The sequence below is a fragment of the Tupaia chinensis genome, unplaced genomic scaffold (genome assembly GCF_000334495.1).
Source record: "Tupaia chinensis unplaced genomic scaffold, TupChi_1.0 Scaffold000451_1, whole genome shotgun sequence".
Lineage (NCBI taxonomy): Eukaryota > Metazoa > Chordata > Mammalia > Scandentia > Tupaiidae > Tupaia > Tupaia belangeri.
The window spans coordinates 76,490-103,042 of NW_006159957.1; the positions used below are offsets into that span (position 1 = coordinate 76,490).

General features: G+C 43.4%; 1 protein-coding gene across 1 annotated transcript in view; it reads left to right on the forward strand.

Annotated features, from left to right (window-relative positions):
- The window catches only part of MYRIP (myosin VIIA and Rab interacting protein), a gene marked incomplete in the record, with an annotated part of 307,310 nt that overhangs the window by 48,562 nt on the left and 232,195 nt on the right, over nucleotides 1-26,553 (forward strand).

The window sequence follows — 26,553 nt, forward strand, 5'->3', positions numbered from 1 at the left end:
GGAGTTCAGCGACATGGCCATTATGCTAACTGCTGGTCCCAGACCCATGTCTTGAAGTAGGACCGTTGGTTAACAAGTGGAGAACTGAACAGAATTAAAAGCAAGCATTTCAGGTAGACCCAAAGCATAGGGCTTTGAATGGCTGTTTACATGGATGGAACAGCAGGGTCAAAACGAGCGCTATGTGAACCTGTTTTATGAATGGAGGATAAAAGGCCTTTTTTGGTTGTTGTTTCCTAATTTGTTATAGGATGCAAGCACTCACCAGAGAGAGAGAGAAAACGTGAGAAAGTACCCCCTCCTTGGGGGGGGGAGTGATGACACCATAGTCCCTTCTCTTCTGTGCTTCTCTTGGGATTTTCAGCACACAGGCACATATGTATGGTATGTTTTTCAGCCACCAGGTCCAGGACTTGAACTCCACCATCAGTCATGTGGGATTCAGCCACCCTAATCACCACACCACCAGTTGGTCCAGGACTTCCTTTTATGCGGGACAGGTTTTTGCTATAGGGCTCGTGCACTCGCTGGAAAGATAGAGAGACAGAGAGACAGAAAGTGAGAAATCACCCCCCAGGGGGGATGGTCACGCCGCAATCCCTTCTCCTCCATTCTTCTCTCGGGATCTTGGGCATGCATGCGTACCCACCCAGTGTGAGTTTAAGCCACCAGGTCCAGGACTCGAACTGCGGTCAACTACATGGGAGTCCAGCAACAAAGCCATTACACCAACTGCTGGTCCCCAGTCTAGGACTTTCTTAAAAGAGTTCATAAGGCCAGTTATGAGCAGGGTAGTATGGTGTGGTAATTTTGACTCTCGATGTCTAACCTCTAATTATCTGGGTTTAAACTGCAGATAAGCCATTTTTTAGCTGTATCATTTTGAACAAGTCATTTCATTTCTCAGAGCCTCAGTTTACCCATCTGTGGGATAGCTAGAATCATGCCACCTAGCTCAAGATTGTAGAGGGTCAGGTAAGATGATGCACATAAAAAATGTAGGCATCAGCTAATGCGTTTCAGTAAATCAGCGTTGATGGTTTCTAAACCCTTGCACTTGTTGCTGTATTCAAACTGCATTTTCCCTGTTTAAGGAACTGAACGACTATTAAAAGGAATAAAATTGCCAGTCAGTCTTGTGAACAATAACTTAGAGATGAGGAAGGACCCTTTTCAGTTGTTCAATGAGGGCTGGAAATGGAAGATTGGTAAAAGCCATTCTTGAGTGAAAAATTCTGTGAGGGAAAAGGTGCTTATTTACCTGTCCAGACATACTGACCCTGTCTGAGAAGGACCTTAATTGGAAGGACTTCCAAAACAGGAAGTGGGGAGGCCCTGATGTAGTTACCTCTGCAGAAGACATTGGTCCAGAGCCACTGCCTACTTCCCACAGGGCTTGCTAGCCCTTATCTGAAGGAGCTAAGGGAATCCCTGGGTCTAGGGAATCAAGGCCTCATCATTTTAGAGCCCTACGTTTCTAATGTAGGTGATCTTACAGTCACCATGGAGGAAGATGAAGAAGATCTGCCAGCCCTTTCGTGGTCAAGATACCGGTCTAGAAGACAAACACTACCTGACTTGCCATTGGTTTTTGTGTTAGAGTGGTGGAGTGATGGGTGATTTTGTTGTTGTTGCAATTTAGTCTTTTTTTATTTTTAATAATTATTTTATTTAACTTAATTTATTTTCAATTTGACCAGCGAGGGACAGAGCGAGAGAGAGAGAGAGAGTAAGGAGGCAAACTGCCAGGTCCATGACTCGAACCTTGGTCGGCCATGTAGGAGTCCAACGCCTTTAACTACCATGCCACCTGCCGGCTCCTGCAATTTAGTTTTATATAATAAAGCTATTGTAGCTTAGTTTTTTAAGAGAGTACACACACATGGTTAGCAAAGCAAACGTAAATTGATACTGTAAAAATGTAAGCAGAAAAGGCACATACTATGTGCTATAAAGGGCCTGGATTTTTTTTTTTCTTTTTTTGGAGAGGTTTTTGCTATAGGGCGCGTGCATTCGCCAGAAAGACAGAGAGAGACAGAGAGACAGAAAGCAAGAAATCACCCCTCAGGGGGGATGGCCACGCCGCAATCCCTTCTCCTCCATTCTCCTCTCGGGATCTTGGGCATGCACGTACACGTGCCCGGCGTGAGTTTAAGCCGCTGGGTCCAGGACTCAAACCGCGGTCAACTATGTAGGAGTCCAGCGACATAGCCATTACGCCAACTGCTGGTCCCAAATGGCCTGGATTTTAATGCAGCCTTAGCAGCTTCTGAATCACCATGCCAGGCCATGCCATTTTTCGGAATGTCAGTCCCTTGTCTGTAAAACGGGCATTGCTTACTTGATCTGCCAGTCATGAAGATGAAATTAGATGATGTGTGTGAGGTGCCCACACAGTGGGTCTCCGGACCTTCTCCCCACCAGGGAGTTGTTCGATGGTGTCAGGAATGAGCTATGGACAGTTGGTCGACTAGGGTTCGAAGTGTTAGAAATGGGGATGACTTTCTCTGTGTTTTCAAGTAAGCCCGTCTGGTCTCTTTCTTCCCGTCCATCTGTCCATCCACCCCCTTATTATTTCATAGATGCAGGCATCTATTTATTCATGTCTTTTTCCCTGAATATTCTGCAGTGTCTAGGAGGCTATCAGTGAAGAGATGAATGAGACATCTGATTCTTTTTGGAATTCGTGAATTCCTATGCAAATGCAGGAGTGGCGTCTTGCACCTTACACATTCCCTTGTGTGTTGGTGTTTAAATATAAAAATATCACATTAAAAACATAAAGCTTAGGCCTTGAATTGAAAATGCCAGTAGTGTGATGTTCTTGTGAATCCAAAGTTGACTGTGTTTATGTGAACATAGGTATATTTATATGTCTACTAATCACTTGCATTGAAAGTTAAAACAGGCCTGGCAAGTGGTGGGTGGTTAAGAACGTCGGACTCCCACAGGACTGACCATGGTTTGAGTCCCGGACCTGGCAGCTTGCTTTCTCACTTTCTCTCTCTCTCTCACTCTGTCCCTCTCTGGTCAAATAAATAAATAAAGTTAAAAAATTTCTTTTTTAAAGTTAACACAGTATTTTTTTCTTGTGATTTGCCTCATTTGCTCATTGTTTCCTGCTTATTTTACCAATAAATCCGCATATTCATACCACATACTTGAAATCTTCAAGGGTAAGTTATTTTAGGTTTATGTTTGCAATTCCGTTATTATTCTTAACTTTAAAATTCAGTGTTAAGGGCCAACTGGTGGCATGGTGGCTCAGGTCACTAGATCCCACTTGGCCAACTGCATGGTTCAAGTCTTGGGTCTTGCAGCTTGAGAAACTGCCAGGGTGCATGTGTGTGTATGTGTGTGTGTGTGTGTGTGTGTGTGTGTGTGTGTGTGTGTACCCAAAATCCTGACAAGAGGAAGAAATGGAGAAGGAATTGTAGCATGACCATCCCTCTTGGGTGAGCTTTCTCACTTTCCCTCTCTCTGTCTCTCCAGTAAGTACATGTGCTCTCTGGAAAAATATTCTTAAAATTCAGTATTGAAACAGTTCACTGTCTCCCATTTCCTGTATATTCTCTGAGACAACATGCAGTCTGAATGGCTCTTGATGTTTCAGATTTCTTCTTTAGCTGTGCATGTAAATTCCTCCCTTGATTCGGTTCAGTGCCTGGCATTTCACCCAGGTGACATGGTGTATTTAAAGTGGCAAAATGTCTCTTTCACTCTTTTCCTTCTGATCAGTTTTCAGCTGTTAATTACCGTTATGATCAACTTGGAGTCTATTCTGTTTCACTTCAGAAACAAACTTTGTTCTTTATTATTTCCCAAGTATTTTAAGCAGCGTAGAGAGTTGGAAAATGACCTATGGCTTGTCAGGGTGGCACAGCAATAACGAGACACTCCGTGATGCTGAGACTGCTGGGCAAAGTCCAGGCCCATGTCTGGAGGCCTCTGTCTCTGCTGAGGGCACGTGCGCCTGCTGGGGATGCTGGCTGGCTGCGGCTGGAGGTGGATCATGTGAAGAATCTATGGGGTGCTTCTCTCTCTCAGAAGAAGAAAGCAAATAAATAAGCTTTTAAAGAATGTACAAGTTAACATTTTTTGAATGGTGTACATAATGATTTAGCAGGTCAGAAATTGCTGGCATGAATTTCGAACCCAGAGACAATCAGATACCGTGTCGTGGACCATTCCGTAAAGGGGTTGCACCAAGGAGCTCCTCGGAACCATTTGTGATTAGAGCCTGAAAGTGAGAAGAAAGGACTTCTCTGTTCTTTAAGACCTTTTTTTCATTCTGTTGTTGTTGGGTGGTGCATTTGCCAGAGAGCGACAGAGAAAGAGGGAAAGTGAGAAATTCCCAGGGGGAATGGCCCCCCTTCTCCCCCTTCTCCTCCATTCTCTTCTCAGGATTTTGGGCTCAGTGTGATTTTTAAGCTGCCATGCCCAAGACCTAAATCACACAACCAGCTATATGGGATCCAGTGCCTTAACCTCCATTCCACCTGCTGGCCTTCATTTGTTAGTTTTATTTATTAATTAGTTAGTTTAGTTTGCTGTAAAGTGCTCTCTCTTACTGGAAAGGCTGAGGGATGTGGGGAATGATAAATCACCCTCAAGGAAGGATCACCCTCCCTCCCACAATCCCTTCTCCTCCATTCTCCTCTTGGGATTCTGGGTCATGCATATACACGTGCCCAGAAACTTTTTCAAGATGCCGAGTCCGACTCAAACTGCACAGTGGGCCATGTGGGAATCAGTGCCTTAATCATCCCACCTCTTGGCTGGCCCTTCATTTGTTACTAGATTGCTGTTGACAAATGCTTAACATCTGTCCAAGGTCTTTGTTCCCCTCTTTATAAACTGGGTGCAGGTTGGTTTTCGTTCACAGTGAAGTCTTGTTTCGACATTAAACTCATGACAGAATCACTGCGAGACCTGGCTGCCATGCTGGGTGTGCACCTTTGCTTCGGGGTCGGGCTGCCAAGTCAAACACCATCTAGAAAGAGCTTCTAGCCTTGCAGGAATACGCCATGAACCTTGGAGGAGGAATTTGAAAATATATACAGCTTTGAAGCATATAGTGGACTGAAGCAGAATTCCAACATAGATTTTTCTGAGAGATAGGTTTTCAAGAAACTTAAACAGTTTCTTATAATGTTCGTTTGTTGTATGAATTCATCTCATCATTTTAAATGCTTGGAGAATCATGGCAAGAATAAATAATGGGGTCATTTTGATACAGACATTTTCTAGTTTTGAGAGGACAAAGAACAGTTTTATTTGCTTAGTGCGGTAATACAAGGTCTGTTGAAGAACTCACAGTGATTTTTTATTCCTAGAGCCTTTGAAACACTATAGACATTAAATACATTTATTTATTTTTAAATTAACAGTGACATTTATATTTGCAACCAAGTTTAAGGTACAAAGTAACAGTTTGAGTTGACCATTGTCTTGATTGTCTTTTATTCCCTTATTTCTGGCTGTTCATTCTTTAGTTTTCCTGGAATAGGACTCTCTTCAGAGTTTCTTGAAGAGCTGGTCTGGTGTTGGCAAATTCTTTCAGGTTTTGTTTGAGAAGATTTTAATATTTTTTTCCCCATATGAAGGATCATCCTTCTGGATGTAGTAATCTTGGTTGGAATTGTTTCTCTCTTAACACTCTCAATACATCTTCCCATTCTTTTCTTGTTTGCATTATTTCCATTGAAAGGCCTGGTGATAGCCTGATGGGATGACCTTTGTAAGTTATTTGTCATTTCTTTCTTACCAGTTTTAGTATCTTGCCTTTATCTGTGATCTTGGCCAGTCTGGTTAAGATGTGTCTTGGGGAAGATTTTCTTGGGTTGATTCTATCTAGGTTCCTTTGTATTTCTTGGGTCTGGATGTATGAGTGCTTCTCTAGACTTGGGAATTTTTCTTCCAGGATATTTCATGGAATAGATTTTCCATGCCCTTATCAGTTTCTTCACCTTCTGGGATACCAATTTCGGATATTGGGACGTTTAATGGAATCCAGTATTTCTCATATATTATCCTCGTGTTTTGTTGTTGTTGTTATTATTATTTTCTCCATCTTTTTTTCCCCCCCTAGGTCAGAGATTTTATTTTCTACGTCAGAGATTCGATCTTCAGCATGGTCTAGTTGAATTTTAATACTTTCGAGAGTTTTTGATTTCCTGTATTGCAGACTTCATCTTTAATAGGTCCATCTGATTCTTTCTTATAGTGTCCATTTCTTCTTTCATATTGTGGAAGGGTTAGGGTTAATCTCCTGTAGTTTGCTGTCTCTTTTCTGTTTCAACTCATAGAGTTTTGTCACCATGCATGTTCTAAGTTCTTTCTCTGACATTTTGGTAACTTCTGTCTTTTCAAGAGATGAAGGGAAGTTATTGCATTCTTTTGATGGAAACTTATTTCCTGGTTTGTTTAGACCTGAGGCTCTTTTTCTACTTCTTATTAAGTATACTATGTTAAGTACAAAGTTAGAAGAAATTATTCTTTATCATTTTTCCCCATGTCTTCCCATAAATCCCCTAAGTGGACATATTTCATATTAAATCTTGTTTTCCTAAATTGATTGATATTAGGACTCAGTTGGATTTTATGTTCTTCATGTGTTGGTTTGTGGATTCTGAAACCTCCAGATGCACGTGGATGACTTCATGTACATCACTTAAGAGAATTTCCTGGCACCCACATATCTCTGAATTGCACTAAACGAAAGGAAAAAGAGGCATTTTACTGAACTACCTGTGATTTCTCTTAATATAAACTTTGTGTTCCTATTTGAATCTGCTTAATGATTTGCTGTTTCATTCCTCTCTATGTACCCCAAATTGCTGCAGCTTCATTTTTACTTAATTATAGCAATTAAGAATATATTTAAAATCTCAACTCTTTGATCTTCTTAGTAGATATCTGTAGCAGTCAGAATCAAACAGAGAAACAGCATTAGTAAGGGATATGTATTAAGAGAGTTATTGCAAGGGACCAGTAGATGGCGCAATGGTTGCATTGTTGAATTCCTACATGGTGATCATGGTTCGAGTCCCGGACCCTGAGGCTTGAAACTCATGCCAGGTATATGTGCATGTATGCCCAGAATCCGGAAGGGAGAATGGAGGAGAAGGGATCACATTGTGGTCATCCCCTATCCCCAAGGAGTGGTGATTTCTCACTTTCTGTCTCTTTATCTCTGTTTCTCCAGCAAGCGCACGCACACTATAGCAAAAAATTCTCTCTCTAAAAAATAATTATTGCAAGAAATTGGATCATGTGATTGTGGGAATTGCTAGGTAAGTTCAAATCTGTGGGGCAGGGCAGGCTGGAACTCTGGCTTGAGGTGGAGGTATGTCCATGGGAGAAATTTTTTCTTTTGTTTTTTTTTTACTCAGAGGTTACCAACACAATTTATTTTACAGACCACTGGTTTGTAGCTTTTGAGGACCAGCATCTGTATAAATCCCTGTAAAAGGTCCCAATTCATTTCAGTCCTGTAGCAATCTCTCCTGTGTTGCACACCATGCTTATGGCTTGAGTTCCAGTTTTTCTTTCTTAGCAAAGCCTTAGTTCTATTCTTACGGCCTTTCAACTGATGAAGCAATCCCCTTACATTATCTAAAATAATCTCCTTTACTTATAGTCAACCAAATATAGACTTTCCTCATCTCTACAAAATATCTTCACAGCAACACCTGTATTCATGTTTGAAAGCCGTTGACTATAGCTCACCCAGGTTGACATGTAAAATTGACCATCCGGATATGTCGATGCAAAACATCTGAAATTCCGCAAAAATCATAGAGATTCACACATTATAGTATTTGTTTTATGTCATTTGAAAGCAGTGGTTCCTGTGATGTTGCAGATTATACAAGGAACCGATCAAATCCCTCTTATCTTGGTCCAGGGAGAGGGCATTAGCAGGTTGGTGTGAGGGGTTGGCATTGGCTTCTCTGCCTCGAAGCCAAGGCAGGCATGTGGCTAGATAATTCAAGGGAAGGCCACACCAGGATGTCCTGATTTCTCACTAGCGCTTGGGAATTAGCCTTTCCCAAGGGCCCTAATACATTGAGAGAGCTTTCCTTGGCAGCCCAGAGCCTGTCTGCTGCCAAACGATTATCCAAAACAACCAAGCTGAAGCCCAAAAGCCTTGGAAAGCAGGACACAACGCCCTGAGTTTCACCAAGAACTTGTATGATATTGAAGGAGCCTGTATGCCTCTAGCAGTTGCCAGAGACCAAGTATCTGAAATGCTAGATGACCACATTACATTGCTTCTGCCCCACCTCCATGAATAAAAGCTTCTTAAAGAGACAGCCTGTGGGTTCTCAGACACCAAGGTGTCTGTGAATAGCATAGGTATTAATGAGGGTCCCAGCAGGAAACAGTACACCCAAAATAGGGTAATTTGAGATGGGACCAACAAACAGGCCTACTTATAAGGGTATGAGCAGTCCTAGGGAAACCAGAAATGATTCCATAGTACCCCATAGTAATTATCGTCCCCAGTTTGGGGATTAGGGGAGGGAGGGAAGCAGGATTAGGAAAGCCTGAAGGGAAAGCCTGGGACGGAGGACTCCCCTCACAGGGACTGTGACATTTGAGTAAGTGATGAAACCCATGTCTGGAGAGAACTGGGGAAAAGAGAAACCCTGACCCTGAAGTACATACCACCCTCTCACTCTCTTATCACCTGCTGGGGTTCCCTGTTGCCTGGGACCCCAGCAAGCAAAGGGCCAAGAGTCTGGATGTGGTCCCTCTATGTCAGCGTCCTGGAGAGACAGGTGTTCCTCTGAGCCTTGGGGATAACCATAGTTATGTGGCTGTGCTATGTAGGGGCAGATGGTGTATGTAAATTACCTTTCCCAATCAATGGCATTCAATACAATAACTGCTGTTGTTATGATTAGAATTGCCATTGTTCGCTCAGCTATTCATAACATATATATTAAGTCCACGTGCCAATATGAATTTTCAGGTAAGAGAGAGGCAAGAGATTCAAGAAAAATATATATATATTTTTCAGGACCAGCTTTGGCGTAATGGCTATGTCGTTGGACTTCCATGTAGTTGACTGTGGTTTGAGTCCCGGATCTGGTGGCTTAAACTCACGCAGGCATGGGTGCATGTGTGCTCAAGGTCACGAGAAGATAATGGAGGAGAAGGGATTGCGGCGTGGCCATCCCCCGTGAATACATTGAGAGAGCTTTCCTTGGCAGCCCAGAGCCTGTCTGCTGCCAAACGATTATCCAAAACAACCAAGCTGAAGCCCAAAAGCCTTGGAAAGCAGGACACAACGCCCTGAGTTTCACCAAGAACTTGTATGATATTGAAGGAGCCTGTATGCCTCTAGCAGTTGCCAGAGACCAAGTATCTGAAATGCTAGATGACCACATTACATTGCTTCTGCCCCACCTCCATGAATAAAAGCTTCTTAAAGAGACAGCCTGTGGGTTCTCAGACACCAAGGTGTCTGTGAATAGCATAGGTATTAATGAGGGTCCCAGCAGGAAACAGTACACCCAAAATAGGGTAATTTGAGATGGGACCAACAAACAGGCCTACTTATAAGGGTATGAGCAGTCCTAGGGAAACCAGAAATGATTCCATAGTACCCCATAGTAATTATCGTCCCCAGTTTGGGGATTAGGGGAGGGAGGGAAGCAGGATTAGGAAAGCCTGAAGGGAAAGCCTGGGACGGAGGACTCCCCTCACAGGGACTGTGACATTTGAGTAAGTGATGAAACCCATGTCTGGAGAGAACTGGGGAAAAGAGAAACCCTGACCCTGAAGTACATACCACCCTCTCACTCTCTTATCACCTGCTGGGGTTCCCTGTTGCCTGGGACCCCAGCAAGCAAAGGGCCAAGAGTCTGGATGTGGTCCCTCTATGTCAGCGTCCTGGAGAGACAGGTGTTCCTCTGAGCCTTGGGGATAACCATAGTTATGTGGCTGTGCTATGTAGGGGCAGATGGTGTATGTAAATTACCTTTCCCAATCAATGGCATTCAATACAATAACTGCTGTTGTTATGATTAGAATTGCCATTGTTCGCTCAGCTATTCATAACATATATATTAAGTCCACGTGCCAATATGAATTTTCAGGTAAGAGAGAGGCAAGAGATTCAAGAAAAATATATATATATTTTTCAGGACCAGCTTTGGCGTAATGGCTATGTCGTTGGACTTCCATGTAGTTGACTGTGGTTTGAGTCCCGGATCTGGTGGCTTAAACTCACGCAGGCATGTGTGCATGTGTGCTCAAGGTCACGAGAAGATAATGGAGGAGAAGGGATTGCGGCGTGGCCATCCCCCGTGGGGGTGATTTCTTGCTTTCTGTCTCTCTGTCTCTCTCTGTCTCTCTGTCTTTCTGGATATGTCTTTCTGGATATGTCGAGCACATGCGCCCTATAGCAAAAACCTCTCAAACACACACACACACAACATTTTTCTCCTAATCCTCCTAAGTTCTTAGGTAGAATGGACCTCAACAATAACAACAATAACACAAATTAAACAGAAGCTTATGAATGGTTATATTTCATGCATACATGGGTGATACCAGGGAATGAGTAGTTATCAAGAAGGTAGCTTTTAAAACAGCTTTAGAATAACTGGAGCATCATTTATAAATGTATATGCACATATCTGTGTGTATGCATTTGTGTGTGTTTAATCTAAACCCTGATCAAATACGACAAAGCTCTCTTCTCTAGATCCCTACCTATCTGCCGGGGATAAAAGGAAAATTAGTTAAATACTCCAACCCATCTGATTGTGCAGAACTTTTATTTTTTGTAGAGATTTTTGCTACATGGCTCATGTGCTTGCCAAAGAGACAGAGAGACAGAAAGCGAGAAATCATGCCACAGGGGGGGAATGGCTTCACCATAGTCCTTTCTCCTCCTCTCCTTAGGATTGCAGACATGCATGCACACGGGACAGACACGAGTTTTAAGCTGCTGGGTCCAGGACTCAAACTGCAGTCAGCTATGTGAGAGTCCAGTGATGTAACCAGTATGCTATCTGCTGGTTCTAGTGGAGAATTTAATGACAGAGAAAATAACCAAAAGATTTGAGATCATCAGGGAGAAATTGTACCTAGTGCACTTTGCCTGATTCACAATTACTATAGGCTTATTTCATAAAAATTGCATTAGGTTGGGGAACCAGCAGTTAGCGTAATGGCTATGTCGCTGGACTCCCACGTAGTCGACCGCTGTTCGTGTCCCGGACCCGGTGGCTTAAAACTTACGCCAGGCGCGTGTGCGTGCGTGCCCAAGATCCCAAGAGGAGAATGGAGGGGAAGGGATTGTGGCGTGGCCATCCCCCCTGGGGGGTGATTTCTCGCTTTCTATCTCTCTGTCTCTCTCTGTCTGTCGAGCGCACGCGCCCTACAGTGAAAATCTCTCCAAAAAAAAAAAAAATTGCATTAGGTCGTAACTGTGATGTAATAAATGTGCCTATATCTGTAATTTCTTTTCTTTATAGTATTTAAGATGACAAAGTGGATTATATTGGATTGTTGGAAAAGCCATGACGTGCTTTTCCAACGACCCAATCTCTCCTTAGAGGAGAAAAACATTTTTTTCCTCAGTCTTCCCAAGTTCTTAGGTAGAATGGACCCCAACAATAACAACAATAACAAAAATTAAACAGAAGTTTACGAGTGGTTACATTTCACGCATACACAGGTGATACCAGGAAATGAGCAATTATCAAAGAGGTGACTTTGAATTCCAGCTTCTATAGCATCTTCAACAAAGAACAGTAAGTTTTTAGAGAATTAACAAAAGAAAAAAGAAAAAGAAAGAAAGAAAGGAAGGAAGAGAAGACTTTTAATCTCTATGGAAAGCAAATTGTGGGAAGACAAGTTATTGCCTATGAAAAAGCTGTCTAGTAAAATTTCTTAACATAGATTCCTCAGGTGCCATCTCTAATCCCATAAGGCTCTACAGTTGTCTTCAGGGGTTAACCGTTTTTTCTCCCTGGAAGAAAGGGGTGATGCACCTTCTATCTTTGTAAGTTTATGTCCCTATTTTAGGCAAACAAAGGAATGGCAGAGAGCTTCCTGTTTCTGCTTCCTTTTCATATTCGAAGATGTCACAAGTAGCCTCTCACAGGTAGAATAGTACAGATAAGGGAAATCTGTGACAGGTATATAGGCTACTATACTCTGTTTACATATAATAAGTATGATTTAAATAATAATAGAAAGCCCAATGGAAAGATCTTTTTAAAAAAAATATGTATCTCAGAGACGAGATTCAGAAAGTGTCTCTTGACTTTACAGAAAAGAAATCTGCACCTTCCAGGGTGAGGACTCTGATTTGGAATGAAATGCCTGTTCACTGCTTGTGACAGGCACACCCTGCCCTGTTGTCTGCCCGGATAAATAAAACCAGGTCGGAGGTTTTGCTACAGTTTATCATATTACCCCTATGAATGATTCATGCACCATCTGTTGACCATAAAGCCAGTTCAGGAATTCTAATAAATGCATGATTTCCACTTCCTAGGGTAAAGTGGCACTGGCATTTCCAGCCATCCTGAGCAATAAAATGCCAGTAAAAAATGTAAGTGACAGCTACGGGTTCTTTTCCATTCCTAAGCTTTAGTCGCTGCAAAGCACGGCACCGTGAGTCTGCATTCCGGTGGCAATTAGCTACACAATGTTGGCAACGTGTTACTCTTTATTAGATCCTGTATTCACAGGAGCAAGACTTAATGACTCACAAAACACAGTTTGGAGCAAATACAGATATTCACCCTGGAATTTTCTCTTTCAGTGGCAATAATTATTAACAACACTGGTTTCTTCTCAGAGGTAGTAATTTTTGGCAGTTTAGTTCTTATTCAGAGTGTACTGAGATCTGATTATTGCTAGAACTTCCATTTTTCTTCACATGTGATTTTTTTTGTGTGTGTGTATTACTTTAAATTTTTTTTATTAGGTGAGAATAGCACCATATCAGCAGAGGAATATGATCTTAAGGTATTAGCGACATCAAGTACTTTTTTTTTTTGGAAAGGTTCTTTTCATTATAGGGCGTGTGCGCTCGCCAGACAGACAGAGAGAGACATAGAGACAGAAAGCGAGAAATCACCCCCCAGGGGGGATGGTCACGCCGCAATCCCTTCTCCTCCATTCTCCTCTCGGGATCTTGGGCACGCACGCACACGTGCCTGGCGTGAGTTTTAAGCCACCGAGTCCGGGACGCGAACTGCGGTCGACTACGTGGGAGTCCAGCGACATAGCCATTACACTAACTGCTGGTTCCCAAGTACTTTTAATATGAAATTAAACTGTTAGGATTCTGAGTTACTTTTAAAAATTATAACCATTATTATTTTTTTTATGATATCCTGATCATGCAAGACAAAATTAGGAAATAAATATACTTTAAAAGTATCAAATCCCCAGGACCAGCAAGTGGCATGATAGTTAAGATTTTGGACTCCCTCATGGTCTACTGTGGTTCGAGTCCCGGACCCGGAGGCTTGAAAATCACGCCAGGTACATGTGTATGCGTGCCCAAGATCCCAGGAGGAAAATGGAGAAGGGTTCACCTCGAGGGTGATTTCTCACTTTCCCTCTCTCTTTTTGACAGACTCACATGCCGTATGGCAAAAATCTTAAAAATACCCAAAGCACCAAACCCCTAATCAGAATTTTTATTGTTTGGATATTTTTTATTTTTTGAGAGATTTTCACTATAGGGCGCGTGCGCTCGCCAGACAGACAGAGAGAGACATTAGAGACAGAAAGCGAGAAATCACCCCCCAGGGGGGATGGTCACACCGCAATCCCCTCTCCTCCATTCTCCTCTCGGGATCTTGGGCACGCACGCACACGCGCCCGGCGTGAGTTTTAAGCCACCGGGTCCGGGACGCGAACCACGGTCGACTACGTGGGAGTCCAGCGACATAGCCATTACGCTAACTGCTGGTTCCCGATATTTTGTTTTGAATGTTTTCTCTCAACACTTTTTGACATCGGCTCATGTTCTTATTACATTTTGGCAAGTGAAAATGAGACTGCAAAGGAAGGTCACACAGGTGATGGGGACAGACACAGGTGTTGGACTAACCTGCCAGCTGCCTCCTTTCCTTCCCCTCAGTTTTCTCTTCTGAGATGAGAGAGGACGGTTTCTTTTTCTTTGTTAATTATTTATTTAATTTTATGTATTCAGTCATGCATTTATTTTAATTTGACCAGAGAGAGAGAGAAATACAGAGAGAGAGAGAGAGAGAGAGAGAGAGAGAGAGAGAGAGAGAGAGAGAGAGAGAGAGAGAGAGAGAAAATGAGAAAGCAAGCCACCAGGTCCTGGACTCAAACTGTGGCTGGCCATGTGGGAGTGTGCAGCGCCTTAACCACCACGCCACCTGCTGGTTCCCAAGGACAGTTTCTTTTCGTAGCAGCAGGATGACTCGATTCCATTGGTGAGCATCTCCCTCGGGCCAGAAGCTATTCCATGCTGTAAAGGTGTCGATGTGCCCGCGTTCATTACTTGAGTAAGGAGACTCTGTGCACCGGACCGTCTTTGTGTTTGGAATGTACACATGATGAAACACGTATGTACTGCAACTCCAGCTTTGTAAACACAGACTATGCGTGTGTACCTTTGTGTTGATTTTGAAAGGTCTGAAGGGAATATTTCTTAAACATTAGAAATAATTATTCCTGGGTGTTTTTGGATACTTTGCTTCCTCTTTTTTAAAAAATAAAATTGTTAGAGGGTGCTTGTGTTCTGGAGAGAGCAAGAGAGACAGAAAGTGAGAGAGAAAGCACCGCCCCCCCCCATGGGGACGGTCCCACCACATCCCTCTGATGCAAGAACATGGGAGTGTAGGGTGATCAGGAAGAATCAGAGCTGGGGACACAGCGAAGTGGGGAGTGTATTGAAAGAGAGGGAAGGGGGACCAGCAGTTGGTGTAATGGCTGTGTCGCTGGACTCCCACCTAGTCGACTGTAGTTCGAGTCCCGGACCCAGTAGCTTAAACTCACGCCGGGCGCGTGTGCGTGTGTGCCCAAGATCCCGAGAGGAGAATGGAGGAGAAGGGATTGTGGCATGGCCATCCCCCCTGGGGGGTGATTTTTCACTTTCTGTCTCTCTGTCTCTCTCTGTCTCTCTGATGAGCACACGTGCCCTATAGCAAAAACCTCTCCAAAAAAAAAAGAAAGAGAGGGAAGGAAGAACAGAGCTCCCAAGAAGGGAGGAGTCCCGAAAAACGGGTTGCCAAGGAAGAACCGTGGCCAAGGGTTTTTATTTGGGTCAGGAAGGGCTTTGTCTGGACTTGTTCTAAGTGGGTTCGTGCACGTGTTCCCCTCCTAGTGGGGAGGGCACGTGCTGGGTGAGTCCCATTGTTTTCCTAAGTTTGGAGTGGGTACCATGATTAGGAGATTTTTTTTTTTTTGTCTAGAAGCTTTGAATCATGAAAACCATTATTTTATCTTTTTCCTGGAATATGATGGGGCCTGGAAAAAGCCTTTGTTTTAGGTATAGATCATGCGGCCTAGGTAGGTCAGTCTCTGCGCTCGAGAGATCTCTCAAAGAGCAAGCTGCAGAGCTGCTTCGTCTCCATCTCAAAACTTAGCCATTTTGGGAACCAGCAGTTAGCGTAATGGCTATGTCGCTGGACTCCCACGTAGTCGACCGCGGTTCGCGTCCCGGACCCGGTGGCTTAAAACTCACGCCGGGAGCGTGTGCGTGCGTGCCCAAGATCCCGAGAGGAGAATGGAGGAGAAGGGATTGCAGTGTGACCATCCCCCCCGGAGGAGTGATTTCTCGCTCTCTGTCTCTCTCTGTCTGCCTGGCGAGCACACACGCCCTATAGTGAAAACCTCTCAAAAAAACAAAAACAAAAAAAACTTAGCCATTTTGTGGTTTTATTTTGGGCCCATACCCTAACTGTATTTTTTAGGGTCCCTGTCTCCTACCTCACCTTCTCTTCCATTTCTCCTTTTGGAATTTTGGGTACTCACACACACACACATACACACACAGCTAAGATATTTTTCAAGCCCCCAGGTCCAGACCCTAGCCATGTGAGATCCACCCACCTTAACGACCATGCCACCAGCTGGCCCTGTTTCCTCTTTTTTTTTTTGGAGACCTTTTTTCTATAGGACACGTACACTCTCCAGAAAGACAGAGAGAGACAGAGAGACAGAAAGCGAGAAATCACCCCCCCAGGAGGAATGGCCACGGCGCAATCCCTTCTCCTCCATTCTCCTCTCGGGATCTTGGGCACACATGCACACGCACCCAGTGTGAGTTTAAGCCACCAGGTCTGGGACTTGAACCACGGTCAACTACATGGGAGTCCAGCAGCATAGCCATTATGCCACCTGTTGGTCCCCTTATTTCCTCTTTTATACTTTACATATTTCCATTCATCATAAGAATCTGTTGTTTTTGACTGTGTCTGTCCCTAAAGATGGTAGTAAGGAAGGAAAAGCGCTCACTCCCCTCCTCGCAGTTCCATCGAAGATTACGTCCAAGGAAGAGGCCGTAGGGATGAGAGAAGCATGCCTGCGTGGAGGGGGTGAGATTCCTGGGAGGGCCTATGAGGTCGGTCCTTCAGGCCAGGTCTAAGCTTAGTCAGCACAGTGACAGCAGATCTGTCCTTGAGGGACTAGGGAGGACTCCCAGGGGCCAGCTCCCAGAAGCTGACAGGTAAGCAAACACAAGGCCCCAGCTGACAACCCAGTCTCCACCTCTCGGCAGGAACACCCCTGCTGATGGGATCGTACATCTCCGCTTTACTCAACCCCAGCCTGACATCTGTCCAGTGCACGCAGAGCAGGTGGGGTTCACTCTCACGGGATGACTGCCCTTGGCATCCACCTGCACGGGGAGTTTCCTGCCTCTGTCACCCATGTTTGGCATGTGGTTGAACGTGGTTAATGTTTGGCTAGGCAGCCCTGGAAGGAAGCCGGTCTTAGGAAGTGAGATCTGTGTAAAGCGTGTGGAGAAGCTGGAGCCGAGGAGGAGAAAACAGAAGCAAATCTGCAAACCTCAAGGCTGTTGACTTTCTAGATTAACCTTTATTCTTCTGCCCTTTGTGTCTCCTAACCTCTTCCTTTGTATTTTCTTCAGATCAAACCTTCCAGGCCTCTCTTTTTTGTTCTCTTATTTTTTTTAAACTTTTTTTTTTTTTAAGTTTTATTTTTTGCCATAGGGTTCATGTACTCGCTGGAGAGAGACAGAGAAAGGGAAAGTGAGACCCCCACCCAAGTGGAATGGCCACACTGTAACCCCTTCTCCTCCATTCTCCTCTTGTGATATGGGCACACATGCACCCAGCTAAACCTTCAAACTGCCAGGTCCTAGACTCGAACTGTGGTTGGCTGTGTGGTAATCCAGCATCTTAACCACCACACCACCTTCTGGCTCCAGATTCCCTATGAAAAATCTTTCCTACCTCCTTCTTATGTGGTCTCCCCTGCAGCTTTTCCTTCCTCTGTGTTTGCACATTCATTCATTCTCACATCAGTGTCTGCAGATGCACATGCACCTGGCATGATAATACCCCCTATTGTACGTGTCTGAAGTCCTGGCCAGGGTAAGTATCCTCACAGATCTGTAAAAGTAGCCCATTTGTTAACAAAAGGCTCTCCAACTCTCATTTCAACAAGCCCCTTAGAGATAGCTTCATTGTGGGGGCCAGCAGATGGCGTAATAGTTATGTCACTGAACATAGTCCACCGCGGCTTGAGTCCCAGACTTGGTGGCTTAAATTCATGGCAGGTGCATGTGCGTGCGTGCCCAAGATCCTGAGAGGAGAATGGAAGAGAAGGGATTGCAGCATGGCTATCACCCCCCCTGGAGGTGGGGGTGGAATTCTTTCTCTCTCTCTGTCTCCTTGGTGAGCTCACATGCCCTATAGCAAAAATCTCTCTAAAAAAAAAAAGAGAGAGAGAGAGAGAGATTCATTGTGTAGTTAGAACTACTAACCTTTGTCCCCAGTTGTGGTTTGTGGACTGAGGCCTGGAACCATGTTCTGCTGATGAGGGTTTATCCTGACTGAGACCTGAGAAGGCATGTAACGCAATGACTATCATAGTCCTCGAATATAAAAGTAATCCAGACAAGCTGGGTTGGGTGCATTGGTACATATCAGACCTATGGGACAGTGGAGTTAGTTTTGCCTGGATAAGAGTGTTGATACAGTTTACTGAACAGGTAACCTCTGGATGGAGACATCAAGGTTAGCAGTGGGGGAAGAGCACTGTTAACCTGAGGAGTCTGCACTGCAGGGTGTGGCTGGTGTCCCCACAGCTGTCTATATTATCTGTATTATCTGTTTATCCCCCCAAGATCTGTGCAAAATCTATGCAGCACCTCCCCAATTAAATGCATCCTCTCTCTCTCTTTCTTTCTCTCTCTTGATAAAAATAACTGTGGACTCCGTGTTCGGTTTAGCATTATGATTCCTCAATGCCATATGTTTGTGTTGACATAAACCATCTTCCCAGAAATTTGGCACAAGCCAAGCCACGTGCTGACTGGGAACAGAACTACTTCGAGCTCACCAAGAACTCAATTCAGACTCCAGCCTTTAACTTGAATGCACTGATCTTGAGGTGAATACTTCCATAATCTCGTTAAAGACATTTATGTGGAAGGAAAGTGCTTCTTCATGTATTTCTATGTGGTAATGAATTCTATATTGATTTTTTAAAAAATGTTACCGGAATCCTCATATTGCCTAGATGCTTAGCATCCTGTAAGTTCTAAGTTGTAGAATGTTTCCATTTTCAACATATTAACCCAGGAGTTGCCTAATGCCCACTTTTATTTATTCATTTAGTATTTTTGACATTCATTTCTTTATTTTTGCATTTTTCCCACAAACATTTACTTTACATACCAAAAAATGTTTGCTCATACTCCATAGTTCTTGACATTTAATATACAACTTTCAAAATTTCAAGAAACTGGGACCAGCAGTTAGCGTAATGGCTATGTTGCTGGACTCCCATGGAGTTGACTGCGGTTCGAGTCCCGGACCCAGTGGCTTAAGCTCACACCAAGCGCATGTGCATGCGTGCCCAATATCCCGAGAGGAGAATGGAGGAGAAGGGATTGCGGCGTGGCCATTCCCCCTGGGGGGTAATTTCTCACTTTCTGTCTCTTTCTTTCTGGCAAGCGCACATGCAAAAAAACAAAGACAAAACAAAACTTCTCCCAAAAAAAAAAAAAAAAAAAGAAAGAAAGGAAGAAGGGAAGAAAGAAAGAAAGAAAGAAAGAAAGAAAGAAAGAAAGAAAGAAAGAAAGAAAGAAAGAAAGAAAGAAAGAAAGAAGCTATCATATAGGAGAAAACTGGGGAAGGGGAGCACGGGGAGCCTCTAGAATTGGCTGATGGTTCAGGGCAGGTTACTGCTGACTGCCAGATGGGAACAAGGAGCTCAATAGTTGTGGAATGCTTAAGCCCTAACGTTTTCCTACAGCAGCGCTTTGTGACATACTCAGCCCAGATTTTTAATGAGTTTATTCCTCTCAAGATTTGCAGTGTTTGGTAATTAAAACGAAGCAGCTGGCTTGCTAAATACGGTCAGATGCACAGCCTTGTGTCACATGGTCTGCTGGAGGATGCAGGCAACGTTTGATCTCCTGTATTTCATAAGTAGTTTTAAAATGGCAGTGAAATTGATGGTTGATTATGTATTCAAATGAACACAGTCATCACGCAAAATAATTTGTCACCTTTAATTAGCCTCAATATGGTACTTCTGAATTGAAAAACAAAGCCAGTGGTAAAAAGATTTCTCTTGGGTCAGTCAGGTGGCATGATGGTTAAGGCAAGTGGATCCTACACGGCCGACTGCACGCTTTAAGTCCTGGACCCAGTGGTTTGAAAAGCACACCAGGCGTGTGTGCATGCATGCCCACAATCTCAAGAGGAGAATGAAGGAGAAGGGATTATGGTGTGGCCATCCTTCTGGGGAGTGCTTTCTCACTTTCCCACTCTGTCTCTCTCTGGCAAATGCATCCATTGTATAGTAAAATGTATATCTATCTATCTATCTATCTATCTACATATATATTTTTAAATATATAAAATTAATTACATATTTCATATATTAATTATATATTATATAATTACTTATGTATTTTGTATATTTAAAAATGTATGTCTATATATGTGTGTGTATGTATATATGTATATATGTGTATACACACACACACACACACACACACACACATATACATTTTTCCCCCCAAGATCTGTTTAAAACATTAATTGAATACCAGTCACTGTGGTTGGTGCCGAGGATACAGGTGAGCACAGGAGTCCACACTTCCGTGGAGAGGCAGAAATGAGCCAAAGAATCACAGAAATAAGTGTAAAATGCCAACTGTAACACAGGCTATGGAGGAGAAGGTTCTGCATGCTGCTTGTCAGGTTCCCTAAAAGCAGAGCCTGAGCCCGGGATTTGGAAGCAAACGATTTAAGAATGCTCTGGGGAGAAGGGGAATGTCTGAAAAGGCAGGAGCAGGAACGGACATGGTCTCAGCTGGACTGAGCTACAGCCTGATGCCACAGGGACTCTGGAGCATGGATTGCACCGGAGTTGTCCCACCTTAAAGGAAGGAGTTGGCCTTTGGTAGTTGTCCTCTCCATGCTGGTGAGACATTAACCAGGGTTAACCAAGGTGTTGCCTGGGGTGTGGGTGTGGCCCCTGGGCAAAGGAGGTCCCATAGGCCAAGAGGAGGGCTTCACTGAGACAATGGCTGTATCAATGGGTTACCTGTCAGGGACTCTGGATGAGGTACCAACAGCATCCACTGCATTTGCTAAGGGAGCATATAATACAGTGTTCTTTGTTCAACACCCTCCAGTAACCTCCCAGGTAACTCAAATCCCTGAGGGTTACAGGGCCTGTGGGCTTCCATATCCACTCTTGCCTCATCTCGTGGATGGCTTTGGATCAGTGTTCATTGCTCAGGATCATATTCATTGTGACTCTAGTTAGGAACCTGTCCTGGTTGGAGTTTCAGTTAACTTCTCTAATCAGCCATGCAGAGTTTGGACAGAGTTCACTCTTTATCAGCGTATGGTATGTTGACACATCCAGCTTCGTTGTCTGTATTTTTATTCAGAAGATCTGTGAATGCCTAGAGAAGTCCAAATCATAAAGACAAAATTAAAGAATGGTGGAAGGGAGAATGGGGAGTTACCACGTAGGGGGGACAGAATTTCAGTTTTACAAGATGAAGAGTCTGAAGGTGGATGTGGGTGATACATGTATTTGGTATCACTGAACTACACGCTTAAAAAGAGTTAAGATGGGGGTCCAGCAGGTGGCATGGTGACTCCTACATGACTGACAGCACTTTGAGTCCCAGACCTGGTGACTTGGGAATCACGCCAGGTCCAGCAGGTGGCATGGTGACTCCTACATGGCTGACAGCACTTTGAGTCCCAGACTTGGTGACTTGGGAATCATGCCGGATGCGTGTGCACGTGTGTTCAAAATTCCTAGAGGAGAAAGGAGGAGACAGCGTGGCAGTGTGGCCATCCCCCCAGAGGATGATTTCTCACTTTTCCTCTCTGTTATTCCCTGTCTCTCTCCAGTGAGCATACACACACAACGGCAAAAACCTAAAAAAAGAAAAAAGTAAAGTTTTTTTTTTTTTTTTTAAATCTGTAAGTGCCATCAAATTTTGCTTTAAACTAGAACTTTCTTTTAGCTCCAGGTAAATATTTTTTCCTTCATCAGTCATGCTCAGAATTACTGGCATCATTTGAAGTTGACCTAGAGTTAAAGATAGAAGGAAAGAAGAATTTCTTGAGGTTTTTATTAATTTCACACAAAAAGATTGCTAGATACAGTGGACTTTGTTATCTGGCCTGTATGCTTGCTTCTGTATCTGCCAATTTTTCCACATTCTGCTTTGTCTCTTACATCTCTGCTGTCTGGGCCCTTTTCACATCTGTTTTTCAATATTAATCCTTTCTATTATCTGATGCTAGCTCTTTTCATCCTGCTTGTCCTTCAACTTTCTGAGTTCTATTTTAGCACTTGGTTTCCATTACAGAGCAAATTGAGGGAGGTCATTCAAATCTGGTTCTTTGTCAGGATAATACGCTACCTCCCGCGTTGCTTGGCTCTATGAGAAACCAATACTCACTCTTCGTACCATTGGGGTCTTGGTACAGAGAGGCCCTCTGTGGAGGGCATTGTGACCCCTCTGATGAGACGTTCTGGATCATTTTCATTGTCAGCTGAGTTTCCAGATCTAGACACTGACGAGTTCCGGAAGAGACAGGTTTATCTTACACATTTCTTCCAGTTGCAGGAATGTGTTACTTACAAGACACACAGGGCCAGTTCCATGCTAATGTGCTATTCAGGAGAGGATGGATCCCACATTGTTCAAATCCCCAGTCCAGTCAGCCTGAAATACACCAGGCATGGTGAGCAAGTGCCCAGGATCCAACAGGATGGAGGACAGGAGGAAGGGGATGGCAGCATGACCAGACCCTGGGGAGCGAGATCCTCTCTCTCTTCACACACACACACACACACACACACACACACACACACACACACACACACACTCTCTCTCTCTCTCTCTCAATCATTGATAAAAGTAAAAACAAGAAATAAAGACATACAGCTAAGGGGTAATTTAATGTTGGAGGTTAGAAAACATCAACAAATGTTTCTGGGTGGCCCACTACATGCTCACCCAGGGAGAGACCTCTGGCATGTGAGAAGAACTCAGGACATGTAAGTAGGTTGGATAAAAACGAACTGAATAGATTGGAGAACCACAGGGAAATGAAAGCATTGTTTTGAAGAACTCAAAATACTAGAAGTGGACCAGCAAACACATGAATAAACTGTAATAGATCCCAATTTTCTTATCTATAAAATAGGGACAAACCCTGTCTCCAGGAGCGTGGAATGAAATGATACATATAAAATGCTTTATGGAATGGCAGACAGGGCAATGCAAGAGTGCTATTCGGTAAAGAGATAGATACAGAACAGGAAGAAAGCGTAGAGAGTGGATTTTCGATAGAGAATAGAGGGGAAGTATGTTTATCCAAGAAAACTTAAGTTGGTACTGGGAGTTGAACAGGGCTTTATGGTTTGACCCTTCCATTCACAGTCTATGTCTGTATCAACATCCATATATGTTCACGGCACCATATTCATTTTTGTAGAATGAGAAAGCGGTCCCTGGTATGATATTACTTGACATTTTCATAAATGGAATTGCCCATTATTTTTACCCAAGGAACCACTTACAAGCTGTCGTTAAATATTATTTGCAAATACTCAATGATTTTGATTGTGTTAAATAACAGTAATTGCTAATCATTGTGTTTCAGAAGCCCGGGGTCTGCCAAGTCTCTTGGGGACTACGTAAATTATTTCTATAACAAATTGAGTCATTTCAACATTATAAAATATCAGTTAGAAAGAACTAACCAGTAAATATTGTTCATCTTAAAAAAGTCTTTTAGAGGGGAAGAGATTCCTTTAATATCCACCCTACAGTCAGTTCTTTCATTGTTGCTAGGCTTTGTTTCCCCTGAAAATGAAATCTTGAAAACATTTTCTGACTTCTGAGGCAAGATCAATCATGGTCCACTGGCAAAACCTCCTCCAGGAATATTTACCCGGTAATGTCAAACTCAAAGCGAAGAGGATATGTCAACTGCATTTTCCATAAGTTTCAGTCACCCAGAATAATATTGCTTTTGAATAGCATAGAAAGAAAAGCACTTACTGTGATGATGAATGGGTATTAACTATTTAACCAAAGGTTGGAGATGCCTAAAAATCAAAACAAATCATAAAAACTTACTTCAGAAATCTTTTTGAAATTTCATTTTTGATGAGTTCTAATCCATAAACAAATACCATTGCCCAATACAAACCTGAAATACAGGTTTCTGATATTTGAAAAGGTGGGCCTGGATTACATTTCAGCCTCTCTGTGCTTCAGTTCCTTTTTCCCTGCCAGCACCTATGCAGTGTGTGGGAAACCAAATTAAATGTCAACTCAGGAAAGTGGTAAATAGAGCAAGCAAATCTAAAATAAAACAAAATAAAAGGGAAGAGTGGTTTCCTTGGTTAAAACTGTCTCCTTTGGGTATCAGGTATATGTGTATACATTTATACCCCCTTGTGGTGTAAGATAATTTTTAACCCTAGAATCTGAGTAATATGAGTTACTAATCAGAAATATTCTCGGGGGACCAGCAGTTGGCATAATGGCTATGTTGCTGGACTCCCATGTAGTTGACTGTGGTTTGAGTCCTAGACCCGGTGGCTTAAACTCACACCGGGTGCGTGTGCGTGCGGGCTTAAGATCCCAAGAGGAGAATGGAGGAGAAGGGATTGCAGAGTGGCCATCCCCCCTGGGGGGTGATTTCTCGCTTTCTGTCTCTCTGTCTCTCACTATCTTTCTTGATAGCACACACACCCTATAGCAAAATCCTCTCCAAAAAAAAACAAAAGAAATATTCTCTATTACAAATGACTAGGTTTTGATTGCTATGTTAGACTGTTCGGGCTCAGCTGATTTTAGTACCTAAATCCTGTCATTTGCCTCGCAGCATCACCACCATGCATGATTTCATCTATTTATTTATGTATTCATTCTTTCACTCACTCAACTAACAGCTGATGGCCTGCCACTGGGTTGGGTGAGAAGGCTGGACACGCAGTGGGGAGCCACACAGAAGGGTCCTCTGCCCTCCTGAGATTGACATTCCAGTGAAGGAGACAATCAACAAGTGAACCAGAGAAGAGATCTATAGTCATTCATTATAGAGCAGACCCAGGACAGGAGCCAGGAAGGAAATAAATAGAGCTCTAAAATAAACACTCACGGGGATGTGTTCTCTACGAAGTGTTTGAAGACGTTCACCTTTATGTCACTTGATTCTTCAGTATAAGGGCCCACATGAGAAATTTAATTTAGAACTGGGTACCACGAAATGAGACCTCCTGTCAGGAAACTGGTGAGCTATGTTTCTTCTTTGTGAAACTGAAAATGATGTAACTTACTCCATTTTCATTTTTGCTCTGGCTGCCGAGAGACTTGGAGAAAAGTTTATTGCTCACTGAAGACATTAAAATAGCTCTTCTGATTAGTGTATTTGCACAGCAGATTATCTGATCACCACTCTGGCTCCAGCACCCTAAACCCAGGAGTGTCCTGGTGAAACAGCAGAGGAGGCCAGGGCAGCCTAGACATACCAAGGAAACAATTTTCAAGCCAAAGCAAAGGTGTTGAAAGTAGTTTTTAACATTTTTTATTTATTTATTATTTTTTTAAGAATTATTTTATTTAACTTTTATTATCATTCTTGTTTTCCAGTTTGATCAGAGAGAGACAGAGAGAAAGAGAGAGAGGAAGTGAGAAGGCAAGCCACCAGGTCCGAGACTTGAACCGTGATCTGCCATGTGGGAGTCCAGCGCCTTTAACCACCATGCCACTTGCCAGCCCCATATATTTTATTTTTTTAAAGAAGATTTTTCATTATGATGTGCTGGATAACTCACATCTCCATTTCTGCCCAAACTTCTTAGTAAGGTTGACATTACTTGCTAGTATTAGGGAGGGCCTGGCTTTGTCATTTTCAGCTGTTGCTGCTGACCTGAAATTGGCCATGAAGTTAGAGCCGATGTCCTGAAGGAGCCAGTGGCATTCTGGTGACATTTAATTCCTGCTGCCTGCTGCTTTTCTCTCTCTTTCTCATTCCTTCTTTTCCTAGCTTGTTATTTGATTGTTTTTACACACACACACACGCACACACACACATATATATATATCTTGACAATAACTGCAAATAACTCTTTTGACTTTCTTGAGAAAATAGGTATGAAAGATAAGCAGACCCAGGTTGAAATCTTGTCCTGACACCTTCCAGCAGTCTCCTGGGACAAGACGCTCTGTAGTAGGTATGGCGGGGCCGCACCCGGTTCCCCTTTACCAGTCCAGTGTATCGCGGTGGCTCTCTGCATTGGCCACTGGTGGCTCATAGCTGCTCCCATCTCTGGAGAAATTTCCTTGATATAAATGACAAGCTCTTTGTTTGGGGAGAGAGGAGGAGAGACTTCCCATGGACATGACTAGTTTTTTTTGTTTTGTTTTGTTTTTTTTGGAGAGGTTTTTAGCTATAGGGCGCGCATGCTTGCCAGAAAGACAGAGAGAGACAGAGAGACAGAAAACAAGAAATCACCCCCCAGGGGGGGTGGCCACGCCACAATCCCTTCTCCTCCATTCTCCTCTCAGGATTTTGGGCACGCACACACATGTGCCCGGCGTGAGTTTAAGCCACCGGATCCGGGACTCGAACTGTGGTCGACTACATGGGAGTCCAGCGACATAGCCATTACACTAACTGCTGGTCCCCATGACTAGCTATTAAAAGGGCCCAGAAGCTGTCTGTTTTTCTCAGTGTGGGACCAACCCTGTGGTACAGAGCATGCCCCAGAGCTTCTTGTGGGAACTTCAGTCTGAACTGAAGCAGATTCCAGCTGAGACAACATGTCTGCTTTTCTACTTCCTCT